The 19,732-nt window shown below is 39.2% G+C and overlaps 1 protein-coding gene across 2 annotated transcripts in view; it reads left to right on the top strand.

Moving 5' to 3' along the window:
- The window catches only part of nckap5l (NCK-associated protein 5-like), a 43,368-nt gene that overhangs the window by 6,471 nt on the left and 17,165 nt on the right, over window positions 1-19,732 (top strand). The window contains exons 1-2 of one of the 2 annotated variants that reach the window (XM_055056697.1): window positions 12,098-12,499; window positions 17,065-17,137. The gene's annotated coding sequence lies outside the window, so the exon portion shown is untranslated. Of the gene's footprint in view, window positions 1-12,097; window positions 12,500-17,064; window positions 17,138-19,732 lie in introns of those variants that run through there. The other variant, XM_055056695.1, reaches the window with a different exon arrangement.

Here is a 19,732-nt window from a genome sequence, read left to right as displayed (position 1 = left end):
ATTCCACAGTATGTTATTCCAGGTTGCATTTTTTCATGCAGTCTCTTTGTACTTGTTGATTTCTGATTATTGAGGAGAAAACGAGTTGTACAAGATGGAGAATCTGCACAGCCAAAAGTACAGCTCAGAAAATTAAGAAAATTTAAATAAGTCACTTATTTTACAAAGTAAAACTAATACATAGATTTTTTTTACACATATTTTTTTTATATTTGAACCTTTTATTCTTTTAATTTTGTTTGCAGATAATAAAAAAACAAAATTCAGGGTCTCAAGAAATTTGAATATTGTGAAAATGTTACAAAACTGTATTCATAGAAAGTTGAATGGAAGGAAAAAATGTGTTAGGAAAAGGTGCACCAGCCACTACATGTAAACTAATCCTAAATTCTGGCTCCAAACAAGAGCTAAAAAAAACATTTCACAATATAATTGCTTCCTATCAGTCGATATTGATAAGTATTGATTGGTTTTTTGTTTTAAATATGAAATGCTATCAAACTTGTGACGTGTGACTTTTTCACTCCACTGCATTTTAAACAGTTATGAGGCAAAATGCAAAACTTTAAACTGCTGCTGCGCAACTTAAAGATCAGATGTTGCTAGGTAACCACAAGTTACTCAACACGTGGTTGCTAGGTAACAGCGCAGAGCGAGTGAGGCAGTTGATGCCACTCTTTGTTTCTTCATGTTTAAACTTGCGTTACATCCATATTTTAATACACAAACACAAAACGTTTTGCATTTATAAAACTGGTATCAAATGTGAAACCGAAGCATCTCCTTTTTTGCTTTCACCCAAAGAGATTTCATAAATCTGAAAATCTGCCGTTAAAATCTGTTTCAAGGTTTGGCCATTTTAGATGTTGAAGTAGAGATAATGAATAATTCAGGCCAGACTTATCATTTTTGATCGCATTTTGTTTTTCTTGATGATTTTAAAGAAGGAGATGCTTCTTCAGGGCGTTTTTAACTGGGATTTTCCACATAAGTCTTGTTTGTTTTCATCACAACAGGAAAACAATCGAGGACAAATCAGATCAAATCACGATTTGCAACTTTTATCCTGTCTTCGTATCTGAGCATTGCTGTTTAACCCTTCCTGTTTTCATTTTCCACATGCAAACAATCCTTTTCAGCCAGTGTACTGTAGAGTGAATTTACTGTAGTTTAGGATTTTCATGAGTTGCAGAGATTATTTGGTACAAATCTTGTCATTTTTCGCATATTCTGTTGCATTTTGCTAGCCTCCAACAAGGAATGTGCACATGTTTTATTCCTTTCAAGGTCAAGATTTGTTGCGTTTACGGCTGAATTTGAAGAATTCAGAAAATGCACCTCAGACTTCAAAGAACACTGGAAATCTGCGAGGCGAAGCCCAATTGGTGGATTCATCAAAATAACCATATCGAATTGAAGCGCCTCAACTGCAGAGGAGAAAATAAATGACAGATATTCTTCTCAACAGAATGTTAATAAAACATAAAGAGGGAAAAAACTTCATGTTTTTCTACATTTAAAAATTGATTTTAATAGTCGTTTAAAATTCAGTATAAAAATAAAATGACATTTCTCTCAGCTAATCTGTTATTCAGCTTGCGTTTCAGGCTGTCAGAGTTTATTTCATGGTTGGTTTCATGAAGCAACATCTGGATTTAACAAAGCCGGCTAACCTTGAACGTTCAAGGTCGGTCTGACTGTGAAATATCGCTTTAATGGGTCACAGTTTGTGGGTTTTCCAGGTTGCACAGACCAACATGACAATAATTCAACCGGTTTGATGTTTATAGACGGGTCAGAACCTCCTGCTGTCATCATATGTAGCTTATGCACCCCTGCCTTTGCATAAACGGATCCGCTTTGAAGACGGGGCCCGGCTGGGTCCGGGGCCCGGCTGGGTCCGGGGCCCGCGTTATCAGCGATCAGCGCGGCTCTTTATCGCCTCGCTGTCTGCTGCACACAGGTTGTGTCGTTTCCTTGGTTGTGCACCAAAGGCGCCTCTGGAGTTCGCATTAGCATAGAAAAATATTCATCAGATTTCCCACAGAGCCGCCGCGATCCGGCAGAGCTCCCAGCAGGAGGCAGAGCTCCACACGGCGCTGTCGTCCTCCTCCTCATCATCATCATCACTACTGTTTACGCGCACTCAGCGAAGAGTCTGGCATCAAAGAAATCTGCGATCTGTATTGTTTCCCCGCAGGCGGGATTCTTCTCCCAGCTGAAGCTCCTCAGCTCAAACCTCCCTGAGAAACTCGAGCGTTGTTGGGAAGATCATCAGGAAAACTGAAAAAATCAAACCCAAGTTGAAAATCCTCAGTATAATTTCCCACAAAATTCCTCTGTTTGCTGAAAATATGCATGTCGAATACGTCAGAATCCCTGCAAAAACACAAAACACTACCAAGATTCATTGGTCTAGTTTCTTGTGTTTACATAAAATAAGACACAACTAACTCAAAGTCACTCTGCATTGCAGGGCATTCTGGGTACATGCAACCCAAACAAATGTGCTAGCCTAGCGCTAATAGGAGAAATCGCTTGTGATCTTTTACCAAAGACAAAGGAGAAATCCTACAACCACTAAAATCTGACTCTACTCCATTTTTGTTTACATTTTGTGAAGAAGTTGCACTCAGTGTCTTGTTTGTCGTTTCCGTCAGTAGTTCGTGGTGCATTGTCTTTAAAACGTCTTAAAATTAAAGCCTTAAATTGTCTTAAATCCATGTAAATAAATATAAGTTGGCCTTAAATACGTTGAACATTGGTCTTAAATTTTGTTCTGCTAAGACTATTTAATCTCTTATAGTCTATATGTGGTTTATATTCAGTTTTGTTTGTGACAAGACTTTTATGTCAGACTGCTTGAGTCGCATCGTCATTGCGTTCTGTGACTCAAAGAAGTTGAGGCTATCAGTAACGAGCTAGTTCCAAACTAGCAGGTTAACGAGCTAGCTTGTAGCTAGCTAGGTTTTTTTCATCTATTGTGGATGATTTCAGATTATCACCAGTTGGCCAGACGACGTTCATCTTCGATGTTGCTGGTTGAGACAACCGGTAACTAGCTGCTAATATAACCTTGCTAGCTAGGTAATTAGCTAACATTTTGCATCCATCTTGGGTAAGTACAAATTTATCTTTTCTTTTTTTTTACACTTCTGTCATGATACAGGTTTTGAATTTCATTAAGTCTTTCTAAGACTTAAGTTTGAGTTGCTGCAGAGACGCTGCTTATAACAATTGGAAAAATTTCTCTTTTTTTTAAGTGAAATAATCTGCCAGTCAAACTGGACCTTTTTCATCAGTATAAAGGAATTATTTATTTTAAACAAGCCCCTATATCTTGCTGAAAAGTTACTTGTCAGTTAGTTTGTCTTATTGAAGTGCACTAAGATGTCTGGACCTAAATTTTCTTGGTAAGGTTTTGTGTTTTTTGCAGTGTAGACCCCATTAAAATCCACCCTGCGCAGGAATCTGTGCTCATGCAAACAGCACTTCAGCTGCTGCAGCTGCAACAAGCATCCAATTCATCAGCCGGGCCAGAGAAAACACGGCTTGGAATGCTGCTTAATCAAAAGCTAGCGGCTCATCGCCACATCCCCTTTGGCTTCACGAAGAATTAAAGGACCTAATAGCTGCAGTTTTATTTACTGTACAGAAGAAATGTGAAATAATGAAGTGTGACTTTGGAAATCTGGGATTTGGGCTGCAGACAAAAAAGCTCAGTGATACAGCGAGGTTTTGTCTTGATTCAGGATGTCTTGAACAGGACTCCTTTTGTGCAGCGCTGCAGATTATTTTAATTTATCCTAAAATGAGTTGTTATTGAGGATATTAAAGCCTGCTCACCTACACTCACCACCTCCTCTGTTTCCTAAAACCCTCTGCAACAAAGTGCTGACTTGTCTGCCGCTGCAGTGTTTTCAGCTTTCTCCATCATCGCAACTGTCAAAAACTACTTGAACAAAGTTGTTTGCAGCTGCAGAAGAAACCTATTCACACATGTGAAAAGGTTTTCCTCTCAGGTGGATATGGAGAGAGGGATGGAGATAACTGATGGAGTCCAGATGTGGAAATCGCTCATCTGCTGTCCCTGCAGTCTGTCTGGATGTTTGTACACTGCAAAAACACAAAATGTTACCAAGTAACTTTGCAGTCTTTTCATTAAGATATAGGAGCTTGTTTTAAGTCAGTAATTCCTTAATATTGATGAAAAACGACTGGCAGACAGAAAATGTAACAAATGTTTAAGTTTTATTCTCCAATCAAAGTACCAGGTGTAAAAACATGTTTAAAGTGATCAGAAGCCCAGAGTTGTCAGAGAAAGATTTCAGCTTCGAGATAGAGAGAGAGAGAGAGAGAGAGCAAAGCTATGGATAACATGAAGGTGGAGCAAACCGTTGTTCAATCTGGTTCCTAAAAACCTCCCATTTAAATCGAAGAGGATGCATCAGATCTTCATTGAACAAGTGTAGGAACATATTTTTATTGGTTATTGTAACTTTTTCCTTTAATTTTTTCTTATTAATGCCGAGAGAAACCCAACTATTGCTCCTTTCCCACTGGCTGGGCTCGATTTCGCAGCTTTTCCACCGGCTGTTTTCCCGGCTGGCCCTGCTTAGGGTCCTGCTTCGGAGCAGGCCCAGCCGGACCGGTGCCGAGAAACGCATTTCTGGCGGCGGGGCGCTACTCTGCTACAGAGCCGAGCCGAACCTGCTGAAGGAGAGCCGGTGATAAAGGGACATGTTGAATTCCTTACAGGTAAACTTGGTGGTTGTTGAGAAGTCGATGGTTTTCTGTATGAATGCAGGTTCTGGTTTCTGAGCCGCAGCTTTGAACGGCGCCGTCTGCGCCGGCGAGGCTTCGCACAGAGGAACTTTATCAGCTCACTGACGTAACAACCAACATTTTTATGACTTATTGTTCCGTTTAAAACAATGGAGCATCTATTTGGTCACAAACCGGTTTTAGTTTTGCCTGTTCACACACAATAGGTCAGGACCTTTTCTCACTTGAGCTGTTTTTGAGGCTTGTTTTCACAGAAGACAAACGAAGGAAGTCGTCACATGTCTTTCATTGAAGGTTTTTTTTTTCTATAGCTATCACTCATGTGAGACTCATAACGCAGAGTAGAGGAGGATCTATTCATTTAGATGCTCTAAAATGCCTGCCGTAAAGGAGTTAAAATAAAGGTAATCTGACTGCTGCCTGCTATAATTCAGAGCCACAGAGGAGTGGATTTAAAAATGCACAGCTCTACCGAGAAACAATGGTTGATGTTCCAGATTTAAGGCTGTCCTGTCAACAAATTTATGCTCAAGCTGCTCAAGCTGCCCAAGCACAACTAACATTTTCAGCAAGAAGAAAGATGTAGTGATGACTCGTTAAATGACAAAGTCAAACCTGTTTTTAGTAATATTTGATATTTACAGAGTTTTTATGGCAACTTATGTTAACATAGCTGCTTTATTGTTCTATAAAGTGACACTATGTGCCCCTTTAAATAGTTTCAAACAAGTGATGGAAGATAAGCATGTTTTCCATAAAGAAGCAGATAAATGAAACTCTTCTGTTGCTTCTTGCATGTAAATGAATACTTGATCCGCCCCCACATTCAGCTTTCAGAGTCATGCATTAAATTGTAGATGTTAAATTCAGCCTCTCGCTGTCTAGTTTTAAGTCCAAGGTTGCTTAAGCAGCTAAAATTATCTTTAAACCACTGGTGTCTATAATGGGAAAACTGGGTTAAATGGAGAACAGAAATAGCAGGTCGGTTCTGCTCACACATCTCATCACATCTGGTCCTGCTGGTTGCAGGGAGACTCACATGGGACTGGCTGTGACCCGACTCACCAGCTTGTTGTTGTAATACCTTTTCCAGGCGTGTCAAAGGTCGACGTTTCGTTTTGCCGAAACGAGTCGCCGAGGCATCTCGAGTAAAAACGCTCGCTAACATGTGGAAATGTGGTGTGGAGGAGGACGAAGTGCAGTTGCTCCCCTGGCAGGAAGCCTGGACGTGCGGCTCGCAGCCGGCTGGAAGGAGGCAGCGCCGTCCTCCGCTGATCTGAGACCAGATTTATTTAACGAGGATCGCTGCGAATGGATTTCATTAACAAGCTCTGTGATCACTGGAACGAAACGGCACAGACTTCACACTAAACGTCACTGTTTAGATTTCTGCCAAAGTCAGATGTGATGCGTGTTTCTGCAACCAGCCACTTTCTGAGGCTCTTTATCCAACAGATCTGACAAGTACACTGCAAAAACACAACATGTTGCAAAGTATGTTTGCTCTACTTTCTTAGTGCAAATATCTTAGTTCACTTGGAAAAAGATAAAACTAACTTAGAAGTCAGTATTCAGCTCGATGTTTGAGCCTGTTTTAGATCAATAATTCATTAATAGTATTAAAAGTATAAGTTTCAATCCCAGATCTAAATTTCAATCCTTAATTGAAACTAATAGTTTTTTAAATCAATAGTTAGAAATTAGCTGTAAGTTAGTTTCGTCTTTTTCAAAAATACTCAGATATTTGCAGCAGAAACAAGATAAAAATATTTGTTAAATCTTGTGTTTTTGCAGTCTGAACATCAAGAAAACGTTTGTTTTCTGTGTTTTCCTCAGCTGGATTTAGATGTTTTTGCTGCTATTTTCAATAGATGATTTAAAACATGTAAAAAACATGCTAAGCATTAATACTGCCTGCTGGGGATTGTTTGTTTTCTCGTCTTTATTTTCTAAACAGTTGAATAAAAGTCAAAATCATCGTCATTAATATTTGACATTCTCTCAGGACAGACGCCGATTCGTTTTCTGCCACCTGCGTCGGCCATTTTCTGCTCGCTTTGCATTGCCCAGTTTAACGCCGCCACTCTGGCCCGACTTCCTGATGCGTTCGCAGGAAGTGCAGGCTTCGGTGCAGATGAACGCTGGGCCTCCTTCAGCTGCACTGGGGGTTTATGGGACCGGCTGCGGCCGCCGCTGCACATCCCGGTGTCGCATTTCTGGAGGTGGATTAGTTCTGCATCCTCAGTCGGAGCTGCGCGCATTCCTTCGCATTAAACTGTCCTTCAGTCGGTGACTGTTTGTAGCCCAGACTCTGATTTACAACAGCGGTGCAAACATTTCGCTCTATTCTTCTCCACGACCAAACATCTGCTGACGGATCTGTCTCTGCAAGCGCTGATGGAAGTTTGTTTTGATTTGAGCTGATCTGTCATCTTTCTTTCTCAGTGGATCCATAAAATGATTCATAAACTGGAATTGCTTGTTTATAGTTTGTAGTTTAGCTGCAGAGATTGGCTTTCTCTGCTGCTCCACCTCAGAAACATTAGGAGCTCAAATCAAGTTTAAGGCCGGCGTCGTAAAACAGAGAAGAAGAAGAAAATCTCCTCTTGATGTTATGATATGAGGAAATTATGGCCTTCTGGTTTAGTTTTTAAAAAATTCAAACGAGAAAAAATGTAAAGATTAGAAAGTTAATAAAATCTGTTCACCAAGGAAGGAAGTAAAATCCTTTTCAAGTTGAGGATCTGCGATGAATTTCCCAAAAAATCAGACTATTTGTTGGGTTTTACTTTTCTGGTTATGTGATAAAAACGTATTCACCGATTTCCTTAATCGCTCCAGTTGATCACTAATCGATATTCATTTGTTAATCGGTGCTGCCTTTCCATTTTGTGTCTTTGGGGTCTGATTGTGTCTCTTCGTGAAGCTCTAGCGTCGGCGGCGTGACTTCGCTGCTGTTCTCCGTGTTTCCTTGGCAGCCGGAGGCCGTCACATGCCGCCATGCGGGTCGGCCTGCAGTAAACTTCCTTCCTTTAGGATTCATGTAGTCACCCTTCACTTCCTCTCGTTGGGTTATTGAAGGTTTTCTCTGGGCGACAATAAGGCTTTTCTGTTTGGAGTCGTCGGCTGCAGGGCAGCATGTGACTCTTTCAGGTCATGTTGGGGAAGCTTTTCGCTCAACGTCCCATTTAGTTCATACAGAAGTTTGTCTCTGACGCAGCAGAGCGACGACAATCTGCTAAAAGTCCTTCATCCAGCAAAAAGCATGCTGAGTCACGGCCAGCTGCACTGCAAAAAGTCTCCAAGTGTTTTTGGTCTAGTTTCTTTTTCAAATAAAAATGGGGAGTACATTTACAACAACAACAACAAAAATGTTCTCGTTTTATCATAAAAAATAAGAACATTTCAGAGTTTGAAAAGTTTAAAATTTGCTAGATTTTCGGAAATGTTGAGCTTAATAGCTGAAAGTTTTATGGAAAAAATTGTACATTTCTACATTGCTAAAGTCAAAATTGTGTGAGGAAAAACATGGAAATTTTGAGATGAATCTCAGAAACTTTCTAGAAAATAAAAACAAGAAAATTTGAGTTAAAAGCCAAAAATGTCGTATTTTTGACTTATTTTCTAGTGTAAATTTACACACTGGGAACTATGGGTGCGTAATCCCATCTTGCCAAAAACCACTTAAAATTTCCCCCCCAAAAAAACACACACAAAAAAAAACAAGGAAATTTGAGTTTGAAAAGTTAGAAATTGGCAAGAAAAATTTCTGAAATTTTTTATCTAATCAAAAAAACAAATTCTAGAAAAAAAACTTTCTGAGCTTAAAGTGTCAAAATTCTTCAAGCGTCCAAAATGTTTGACTTTTAAATTATGACAATGTCCTAAAAACTTTTGAGATTAGCCTCTGAAACTTTCTGGAAAATCACCAAAATATGTTCAAAAGTCTAAAATTTTGAAACTCAGCCCATGTTTTCTGGGATTAGTTTCTACATTTCTGGGTTTTTCTAGTAAAATTTTGACTTTTCAGAAGGTTTTGTGTTCTTTCAGTGCAGCTGCCAATGTGAACTTGAATGAGGTGGAAAATGAACTTATTTGTTCTTCAGAAAAAATGTCATAGAAATATTCAAACATGGAACTCACTACCAAAGATAAATAATACATAAATAATATATTTTTATAAATCTCTGCTCTGTTCTGTCTGCATGGCAGCTTGTAAAACATGTTTCAGTAATAAGGCGATAAATCCTGACACGTTTCCTGTTGAATTGATTAAACTGATTGTTTTTTTGCATATGGGATTTATCGTTCGTCTTGGTAGAAACAAAGCCGCCCCTCCTTCCCCACCCTCTGATTTCAGACACGAAAGCTGTAATTCCTCCGTGAATCTGGGGCAGCTCCGTCCTCGCCAAACGGAGTGGCCCGAGATCCGAGTGACTGGTTTGAACCCATTGGCCGCCATGTTGGCGCCCCGGGGCGCCGGATTTTCACCGTATAGGAAGTGAGCTTTACGGGCGGAGTCGATTCAGGTCAGATCTTTCTGTCTGCTGCATTCAGGTCAAAATGATGCAAAAAAATCAGCATTCAAATCGTCTGGATGTGCTTTTAAGACGCTGAACGCAGAACTCTGCACTGCAAAAACACAACATTTATAACTAATTTCTGGTGCAAATATCTCAGTACACATAAAATAAGATAAAACTAACTTTTCAAAAAGATAGAGGAGCTCTTTAAGTCAATAAATGTTTAATTTTGATTGAAATTATTTCACTTATACAGAATGTCTGTGTCCTTAAAAAAGTTTTAAATTCATGCCTCTAAAACTAAAAAAATGCAAGTTTTCCTTTGGTACATTAATCACAGGTCTTAAATTTTGTTGTGGCAGAATGACTTATTCCCATATTTCCTATGCAGGGGTTTTTTTTTTTTACAGGAATTTTCTGTCACATCTTCATTGCATCAGTTGAGGCTAACGCTAACTAGCTGCTAGTATCCCCTTGATTGCTAGTTAGCTTTTTTTTACATCCTTTGAGTAAGTGTAAAGTTATTTCCAATATATGATTTTTGTACATTTTTGTCTTGATTCAAGTCTTAAAGTCTTAGTTGGTAAAACCTGCTTATAAAAATATTTAAAAAAAATATTACTATGAATTAATCTGATTTAAAAAAAAATCTGATTAAGGGATTATTCACTCCTAAAGTTAGTTTTGTTTTATTTCAAGCGTACTAAGATATTTGCTCAACTTATCAACTTTCATTAATTGATGAATACTGCATTTTTTTATTTAGTTTTCAATACAAATATCTTGAAACTTTTCATATAAGACAAAACTAACTGATAAGTAACTTTTCAGATTATTAAAGCAGCTTTTTTCAGGTCAATAATTCTTTAATATTGATGAAGTACTAGTTTTACTAGCAGATTATTTTATTTATAACAAGACATTTATTATAAGTTGTGGTTCTGCAGGTTCACCAACTCAAATTTAAGCTTTTTTAAGGCCTTTTTGAATTAAATTTAAGACCTTTGTTGAGTAGAAATGTACAAAAGACGATAAAATGGCAATAAATTTGCACGCAGCAGTTGAAAAAGCTATAACTAACCAGTAGCTCTAGTACATTTTAAAATCAACATTAAGGAATTATTTACTTTAAACAAGCTCTTACATCTTGCTAAAAACTTACTTGTAAGTTAGTTTTGTCTTATTTTAAAAATACTGGCATTTTGGCGCCATAAACTCAAAAATACTTGGTTAAATTGAGCGTTTTTGCAGCGTGAGGGAGGCGCTCATTACTCAAAAACATCATTTTGCCTCTTTGGTTTACAAACCATAAGATCAGGCCCTGAAATGACCTGCAGACGCCCTTGGAGCTGCTCGGTTGTTTGTCCTCCTGAAACTCATGTTTTCCTTCTCTAGTTGTTGCTGTTGCAGCTTTTTTGTCATCAGACTCTGCTGAGTTCGTCTGGTATGTCTGAGGGATGATGTGGCTTCATTAACAAGGACAGCGGATGAGTCACATGGGGAGGGAGGGAGAAAACCTGGACGGATAAACCACACGCAGCCGTGAAGCTGAAAACTCCCTGATGCTGCTGCTGCAGAAATCACGACTGTTTTCACACATGAGCAGGAGGGAGACTGGAAACGGTTCGGTCTGGACGTTCTGTTTCTGTTTGCTCTTCACATTCCTTCACGATGCTCCAGCAGCTGGAAAACAAACTGATGAGAACGGAGCGGTGGCTCGGTTAGCTGGTTGTCAGTTTGACTTGAACTAGAAGAGTTTTTTCTGAAACCAAAAGTCACAATTCAGTGATTAATGTCAGAAATCTGAGAAAAGAAATCAGAATTTTGAGAACAAACAAACTTTGGAGCTCATAAATGTCCTTGTTTATTCCATAATATTTCTGAGATTAATCTCAAAATTTCATGTTTATTTTCTCAAAATGTTTGAATTTTTAATTTCATAAACTTATTTTTTCTTACTTTTTAAAAACTTAATTTAAAAAAAAATCCGAGGTTCTTTCCACAAATGTTTAACTATTTTACCTCATAGATTTCCTTGTTTTTCTAGAAAATTTCTCAATTAATCCAAGAATTTTGTTTGTACTTTCACATAAACCTTTATTTATTTATTTATTTAAGGCTAAAAAAATCATTTTGTGTTTAGACAATTTCTGAGAATAATCTCAAAATTTCTGAGTTATTTTCTCACAAATTTTAAATTTTTGGAAATCAGAAAAGTTATTGTTTTTTTTTTAGAAATTACTTAAATTAAGCACAAAATTTCAAAATTATATCCTAACAAATTTGAAACTTTTGTAGCGAAGATGTTTACTGTATTTACTAGGACATTTCTGAGATTAAGCTGAAATTGTCAGTTTTTTGGTGGAAACATACTCCCTTTTTTCCTATCTCCAATAAACCTCTTACACTGTTGCACATGAACGACACAAATTCTTAAACTAAGCAAAAAAAAAATGAAACTTTGTGTTTATTGTGGCGTTTTGGTGACAGATGAAAACAGAACCAGTCGTGGTTTTGATTTGAACCTGATTTTGAAGGTTCACTTCGGTTTCCATCAGATTTTCTGGATTCTCTGGTTTGTATCAATGAAGCTTCCTCAGTTTCCAGTGGTTTCCATTTCCCTCCATGCAGTCACACATTCCTCACACGCAACACCTCCTGCCAAAGTGATTGAGGAAGACAATCCTCTTAGCACAGAGCCTGTTTTCTTTCTAGGCCACAGAACGGATCCACGCAGAAGTGCTGTCAGTTCTGTAGGATATCCCCTCTCTGTTGCGTCTCTTTGTCCGCTCTGCAGCCCCCTCCTCCTCGCCTCCAACCAGCCATCATCTCCGCCTCTTTATGGCCCGAGCGAGCCAGCAGCTGCAGGGTTAATGTTTAGCAGATAGGCAGGAGGAGCAGCAGAGAGGTGGGGGGCTGGTCCACAGCTGTTGTAGTAGGCTGGGTCTGTCGGGGTGAGGAAGCCTGCCTCACTCGTCCTGGAACAATGGGAGACACGGCCGCCGCTGCAGACACAAGGACGGGCCCGGCGTAGAGGAAACCGGCTTTGCAAAGTGACCGGGGGGGATTTTCTCCTCCTCTGCAGCCGGGGAGCAGAGATGTAAAGCCGAGGCTTCTGGTTCCAGCGTCTTCCTGGTGCCTTTTCGCTTTTGCCTGGGAGATTTCAGATGCTCTGAGTGGATGACAGCAAGGTGAGCGGCGCAGAGCCTAGAGCTGCAGCAGGCGATGCAGTCTCTGTGTCAGAGCAAAGCAGATTCTTAATGTCTGTGACCTTTTTTTGGTTTATGTCAGGTTCACTGAGTGAGGAAACCGCAGCTCCGTCTGAACTAATGGAATAAATCAATTAATCGCATCATAACTTAAAATGAGCTCAATTATTTCTCTGATGATGATGATGATTTATTGTTTCTCTTTTCTGAATGACAAAAGTCTTCATGATTAATTTTCTTTTATGCTTTTTTGTTCATTTAATTTGGATATTTTAAATGTCTTCCAGTTCCAGTGTTAAATAGTCAATAGATTTTAAAGTTTGGCATGATTATATTGAACATAATCTCAAAGCAGCGATATTAATCGTTTATCGCAGTAACTTCTGGGACGGTTTTCCGTCCGGCAGCGTTTGATTTCCAGGTCTGGTCTGAACTCGAGGCTGTTTGGGTTGCAGCTAACAAAGTGCCATAAATCTCCTGAGTGGGTGTCGGACGCCGCAGCCTGGAAGCTGCTTGTGCAGTTCCTGCTGTTTTTCATTTTTATTTATTTTTGCTTTGATTGCTCTCACACGTTCGGATCGTTTTGGGAGGCGAAGAGCTCCTCTTCCAACCTGCATCCCCATCCCCCAAATCTCACCCTTCGCTATCCGATTGGACTCGGTTCATATAGCCAAACACGAGACAGGAAGTGGCACTGAGGGAGCCCGTCAGCCTGATTCTGTCTCCCCCCACATCACTCCTCCTCTTTGATATTTATCTGCATTAACGTCTGCAAAAAATGGACGACTTTGACCTAGATTCGTGTCTCGTTTTGGAAAAAGGGAGAAAAAATTAAGTCATCTCCTGTCTTTGTTGACGCCTCCATGTGAGGATTTGGGTTTTAGTCTCTTTGTTTACATCTGCTCCTCACCCACACACTTTGCTTTCAGAGCGAGAACTTCAGTATCTCCGGATTGGCAGATGGAAAAGGTGGCGTTTGACACATCCGCAGACGGTCCTTCCTGCACCAAATCCCTTGCAGTGAGGCTGACATGATCTGAGAAGCTTTTGTGCATTTCTTCTCACTGCTGCAGCAGTTTCCTTTGATACTTTCTGCTTTCCTTCTTTTGGCGTCAAACCGCTTCTTCAATATTTGTGTCAAAACATTGAGTCTTCAGATGAGGATGATGGCTGCATCTCCTTGTTTATTGTTTTTATTTGTTTAAATATAAATTAAAAACTTATCTAAAACATTTCTGCCATAGAAATTAATATTAGTATTATTTGAAGGCTCTTCTGTACATCACTTTCACTGCAGATATAATATTACCAAATATTTTTGATTTAGTTTCTACTGCAAACGTCTTATCACAATAAAAGCGTTTCATATCAGTCAACATCAGTAATTATTGATGCTGATGATTATTGATCAGTTTTTTGTTTTAAATATCTGAAATGCTGTCAAACTGGCGTACCCTTTCCTGCTCTATGCACTCCACGGCGTTATTTATTTGATTGGTTTTGTTTTAGCACCAAGTGTTAGCTAACATGTTAGTAAATGCTAGTAGCAACTTTAGCTAATTCTGCTAAGATTGTAAGATAAAATCATCTCATGCTAATGTTAGCATATTAGCTAATGCTAGCATCATACTTACCATTTGAACATGGACTAATTCTGCTGTTATTGTAAGATAAAACGGTTTCATGCTAATGTTGCCATTTTGGCTATTATTCTGCTTTTAGCGTAGCAATTTGTGTTTGTTAACCTAAACAAAATAACTGAGATTCACTTTTTTTCTTCTTTAAAATTATTGATAAAGTTCAACTTGCAGTTTCAGGTTAGCGTCTTCACACATTTACTAGAGATTTAAAGAGTAAATGTTAGTTTTTTTTCTTAATTTCTTCCAAAATTTTGTATCAAACTCAATTTGTTTCTGTTTGAGTTTTTATTGTATTTCCTCATCAGATTTGATTGTCAATGTGATGTGGTCACAGGTCACGAGCCAGGTGTACAGGGCGCAGTTCAGCAACACCAGATGATCCTCGATTTAAACCCAGATTGAGCTGGCAGATGCTCCACACTCTAATCCCATTCCCGTTTGATAAGATCCTGTGGGATCAGGCTCAGATAGGGAAACATTCAGGGATGAGGAGTTATTGTTGCAACAAAACTGCTGATTTTATGTCACAAATAAAAGGGAATCACGGCGGCAGATGGAGTGTCCTGCTTATAATCTGAACTTTCCCTTTCCTGACCTAATTAAGAAGGTTGATGGGGAATCCCACTTTAGACTGTAAGAAGTCTTTGTGTGGCGCTGTGCATCCCGTGTGATCTTAAACAGCATATCTGCTGAATTATTCATCGCTGCTCCTCTACAATGACTCAGATGAAAGGAGGAAAGAAGAGACTGAAGAAAAGGGCGAGACAGAGGAGTAGGGGGCATGTGGTCTTATCCCGAGGGTGACGGAGAACCGTCCTCCCGGTTTCCTGTTCGCTGGTGGAGCGTTAGAAGGTCGCAGCAAAAATAACTCCTTTCACACCCACTAATAAGAGGCACATCATTGTTTCCATCTTATGAGTTGACTCACAAATGCTAGCTAGACGAGTTCATAGCTCAGGAGTACAAAGAAAATCTGTTGAGTGCAGCTGTTTTTTTTTTAAAGAAAGCACGTTTAGTCAGCTGAATGAGCTGTACAATGGCTGCTGGAAAAGAGGAGTGTTTCTCCAGAAACCACTTTCTGTTCCCCACATTTTTCCTCTGGTTGTCACTTTGCCCAGTCTTTGCATGTTGGCCCAGACCAACATTTGCTGCTCTCAGCTTCTCTCAGCTGACCAGAGGAGCACGGGCTGTCAGGCTCACGTCGCCAACATCAGACTAACATAATATACTCCAGGTGTTTTTGTTTGTTTTGTCAAGACAAATCTACTGTCTCTGGCAGATCGGGATAAAAGGGGACGTATTGTCTAAAATGTACATTTTGTATGTTTTGTTTATCATTTGGGTTTCAAATGCTTCTTAAAAACATTTAATTAAAACACACCCAACTGTTTTTGAAATGAACTGTTTCAAAAACCACCAGAATGTAACACCACATATCAGCAGGCAGTGCCCGTTACCTAGCAACCCCGGCGAAGCACAGCCCGTTACCTAGTAACCTAAGCTGCATTCCAACACATTTGTTCAGCTGGCTGTACCGCTTTGCAATGGCTGCTGGGAAAGAAAAGTGTTTTGTTGTTGATGTGTCGTCCTGCATTCTTGTTGGTTGTGCAGAAGGCTCCACTTCTGCTTTTCAAAAATGCGTGGTTGTATAATTTTGCATCTGTTTTCAGGCATTTCCTTGTGTGAGTGTAAACGATGAGTTGGATGCGTGGCCAGCAGCAGCTTATGTGGATTTAAAGTGACAGAGGCCCTAAAACAGCTCAAAATAGGCAGAACTCATCAAACTGAAGTCATTCTTATTAAGAGTGATTTTGTGCAAAAACATAATGAATGTGTTGTGTGTCACCCAAAGACATCAACATCCTAAACAGTTGAAGGAATAATAACTCATCTTTGAGTTTTGAGGGCTGCATTGTTTTGCATAAAGGTAGATGTGATTTATGTCCTCTTGTCCCTGTAAGGATGTGGGCAGCTTCTGTGTGTAGGACGTTCAGGGTGTTTCCCCAAAGTCCTGTTTAGTCAGCGTTAGTGGAACTCTCCTTTGTTTCCAGAGAAATCTGGTTCGTTTGGCGAAGCGTGAACGAGTAATCGAACTCTGATGCAGACCAAAAAGGAAACTCTGCCTACAAACCTCAGTTAGGTTGACGCGAACTCTGAAGCGGATCGAATGCATGTGTGAACGCCAAGCGGACCGGAGACCACACCGAGCGCAGGAAGTGGACTACAGAGCAGGGCATTCTGGGTAAATACAACAAAAACTAATGTGCTAATCTAGTGCTAGTGAAAGAAATGGCTTGTGTTTTTTTTTTTTTTACCAAAGACAAAAGAGAAATCCTGCAGCCGCTAACATCTGACTCTGTTTTTGTTTACATTTGGTGAAGGAGGAAGTTGCGCTTAGTGTCTCCAAAAGTTTTTGTGTCGCTTCAATCAGTGGTTCTTGGTGCAGCGCCCCCTCTGGTGAGGAGAGGGAGCTGGTTTTTCAAAAGGTTTGGTTGGTTTACCACAGTGAACCGCAGTGGCTGAAAATGTAACAATCGTTGCAGTTTAGTCTTCAGTCAAACTGAATCTACTGGTTCTGAAGCAAGTTCACCTCTGAACAGCAAATAAACTAAAGCTGGTAGCGAGCTGCGAGGTTTAGAGCTGCGGCAATCAAAGAACATGACTTCAATGTGATTCCATCGATGCGATTTATGCTCGGAAACCCTCCAATCCATCTGAATGTTAGCAATTCTGTCGAGAACGGTGGACCCAAATTCTTGAACAGCAATTTATTTATTCGATTTCCTGAAAACCATGTGAATGCAGGACCTGCAGCGAATGTGTTGCAGGTCAGTTTTGTGTGGGTAATGTAAAGTGAAAAGAGGTTTTCTGTGTTTTGAACATTTGCTGATGTTTTCTCTCCCTCAGCTCTGTGGCGTCGTCGTCGTCGGGGGGACAGAGGAGCTTGACGGGAGAATCGTAATCGGAGCTCAACCCACAGGTCAGCCAGATCACCTGATTCTTCCTGTATGACATTTTCTTATTTTTGCAAACATTTTATTTTGATTAGCATTAAAATAATAAACTATAAGTTAACCACAGAATCTTTCAGAATTGCATCATAAATTGACATTTTCAATATAAAAAACCCAACAAATTTGCTTCTAGATTATTGAATAAATAGACATATTAGCTCAACAACTAATTACTTTTTATTGTTGTTTAGGTTAAACTCAACAATAATCTTTTCCAGCAACCAATTAGTTTGTTTGGAGCAGAAATTAACCCCCAGTGGGTCAAAAGAAGCGGCTTCAATCGATTGTGCGTCAGATTTACGGGCGTACCAGAAACGCACAACAAAGGTTCCGTGTTGGATCCTTTTATCTGAATTAAAATAAAAATGAATCGAAATTAGGTCCCAGTGCTAATTCTTAAAAGTCTAGCCATTTAAAAAAACTCATGTTAATCGTTTGAAATGGTTTGATTTCAAACAACTCTGATTTTGATTCATTAAAAAAAGAAATCTTTTGGGAATCCCTGAAACTTTACGGGCCAGGCTGCCGTTTGATGAACTTTTTTCAGACCAGTTCTTTAGACATAAGCTGAACTGATTCAAACTCTTACCATAAATCAGCTCTTCCTTCCTTCCTGATTTGCGGGGAAATGGTGGCAAAACTCAGTCAAATCGACTGTTTATTGACTGGAACTATATAAAAGAAACTGGTCTGATTTTCCACAGTCAGATGCAGTTTGGTGGAAACATCTTAGGACAGAAAGACCAACAGCTGAGTGGTGGGAAATTAGTTGTGCTTAAATGTCTTTTCCATTGAAATGTGCCACTTCCCTGTTGAATTTCCTGTCTGTTCTGTCGCCCGGCTTCCTGTTAGAGAGACACTTTACCAAAACCAAAAAAAAAAAAAAAGCCTCCCTCTGTTTCTGTGGTTTTCTCGTATGAAAAGTTAAACCAGCCCTTTCAGATGCTGCTGGGTGATTTGCTTAGAGGACAGTAAGGCTATTTATTTACAGCAGGTGTCATGTTGAGGCGTATTTGCGTGTTTTTGCAGATCACATTTTTTATCTGCAGGTATCTGTTTGAGTCACTTTCAGGAGGAACAAAAGCGCAACGTGCCGGCTTGGCTCGGAGGCCGAACACACGATCTGGCTCTTTTTGTCCTCTGATTGGAGCCTTGCGTTGCGAGCGGTGCCTCGCTGCTCTTTGTTTACACTCGGCCATGTCTGATGGACTCTGGGCTCCTGAGAAGGGTGCATTTAGAAAACCAAAACAAAAAGACTCTGAGCTTCCCTGCTATCTGTTTGCTTCTTCGCCGTCCTCCTCCTTTATAATCACCCGCAGGCAGCTTTGCTTCAGTTCTCTGCAGTGCCTCTTATTTCACACAAGGTGATTACATGCTATGTGTTTGTGCTTGATTCATATGTTTCTGCAGCCGCGCTTCCATTACAAATTGGCACAAATCTTTGTCTATTTTCTCAAAAAGACAATTTTAACGTTTTTAGATGGTAAATATTACGCTCAATCAATATTTAAGATTATATAAAGCAAGTGTTTACGAGTGTTGAACGATTATGACATAATTGTTAATGGGAATGAATAGATGTAAAGATTATTACCAAATGTTCGTGTGGTAATGTGGGCCGAACCGACGGTCATGTGGTTCACCGATACATAGTAAAACCAGTCGGGTTTGCTAATTGTTTTACTGCAGACAAATATTAGCAATAAAACCTTTGAACGCATTTATGAGACACAACAAAGAAAAGATGTGGTTGTCGGACTAAAGGTTCTGCAAACCCATCAGAAGTCCAGATAAACAATCGATTCCTGCAGTTTTGTGAAGCTCAGCAGCCACTTTGGGCAACAAACCCAGAGTGGCTCCAACATCAACGCTTCACTTTTATGGCTTGGAACTTGGAAACTGAAATTTCCAAGTACAACTTGAATGCCTCGCCAACTATTTTCTATCCAAGAGCAAAGATCACAGCCATAAGATTTAATTTAAATTAATAAAGTTCTCGGTTTGTTTTTACAGCTTTTGAACAATTTATCAGCTGAAGCATTAAGCAATAAATCTTAATAAATCTTAATTTATCGCAGTGAGCAATAAATCAGTGGATTGCATCATAAATCAAAACGAGTTCAATAATTTCCATTTGCATAATTTTCTCTTTTATTTTGTCTTTAACCAAAAAAAAAAGTTTTTGGTTTCGATTAGTTGAAGAATAATTTTGTTTATAGAGACTTGGTAATTAATTTTATTTTTTGTTTTGGATACTCAAAATGTCTTAAAGTTCCAGTGTTAAATGTTCATTAGCATTAACATTTTATTAAGCTTTTATAATCTGTTCTTATTTCATTATGCCATTGCCATTATATTAGTGGAAAATAATCTAAAAACAATATTTATAGTTTATCGCAATAACTTGTGGTGACAAGCCTAAAAGTCATCAAAGATTATAACTTATTAAAGAGATGAACTCTTAAAGTTTTCCTTTAAATAATAATAAAAAAACAAGGAGCCATTTTCATGAAGAAATGATATTCTGGTAGTTTTCTTCCTGTTTTTTTCTAAAAGCAAGA

Source organism: Poeciliopsis prolifica, unplaced genomic scaffold, assembly GCF_027474105.1.
Source record: "Poeciliopsis prolifica strain line A6 unplaced genomic scaffold, Auburn_PproV2 SCAFFOLD046, whole genome shotgun sequence".
Lineage (NCBI taxonomy): Eukaryota > Metazoa > Chordata > Actinopteri > Cyprinodontiformes > Poeciliidae > Poeciliopsis > Poeciliopsis prolifica.
This window is presented reverse-complemented; position numbering and strand designations above follow the sequence as displayed.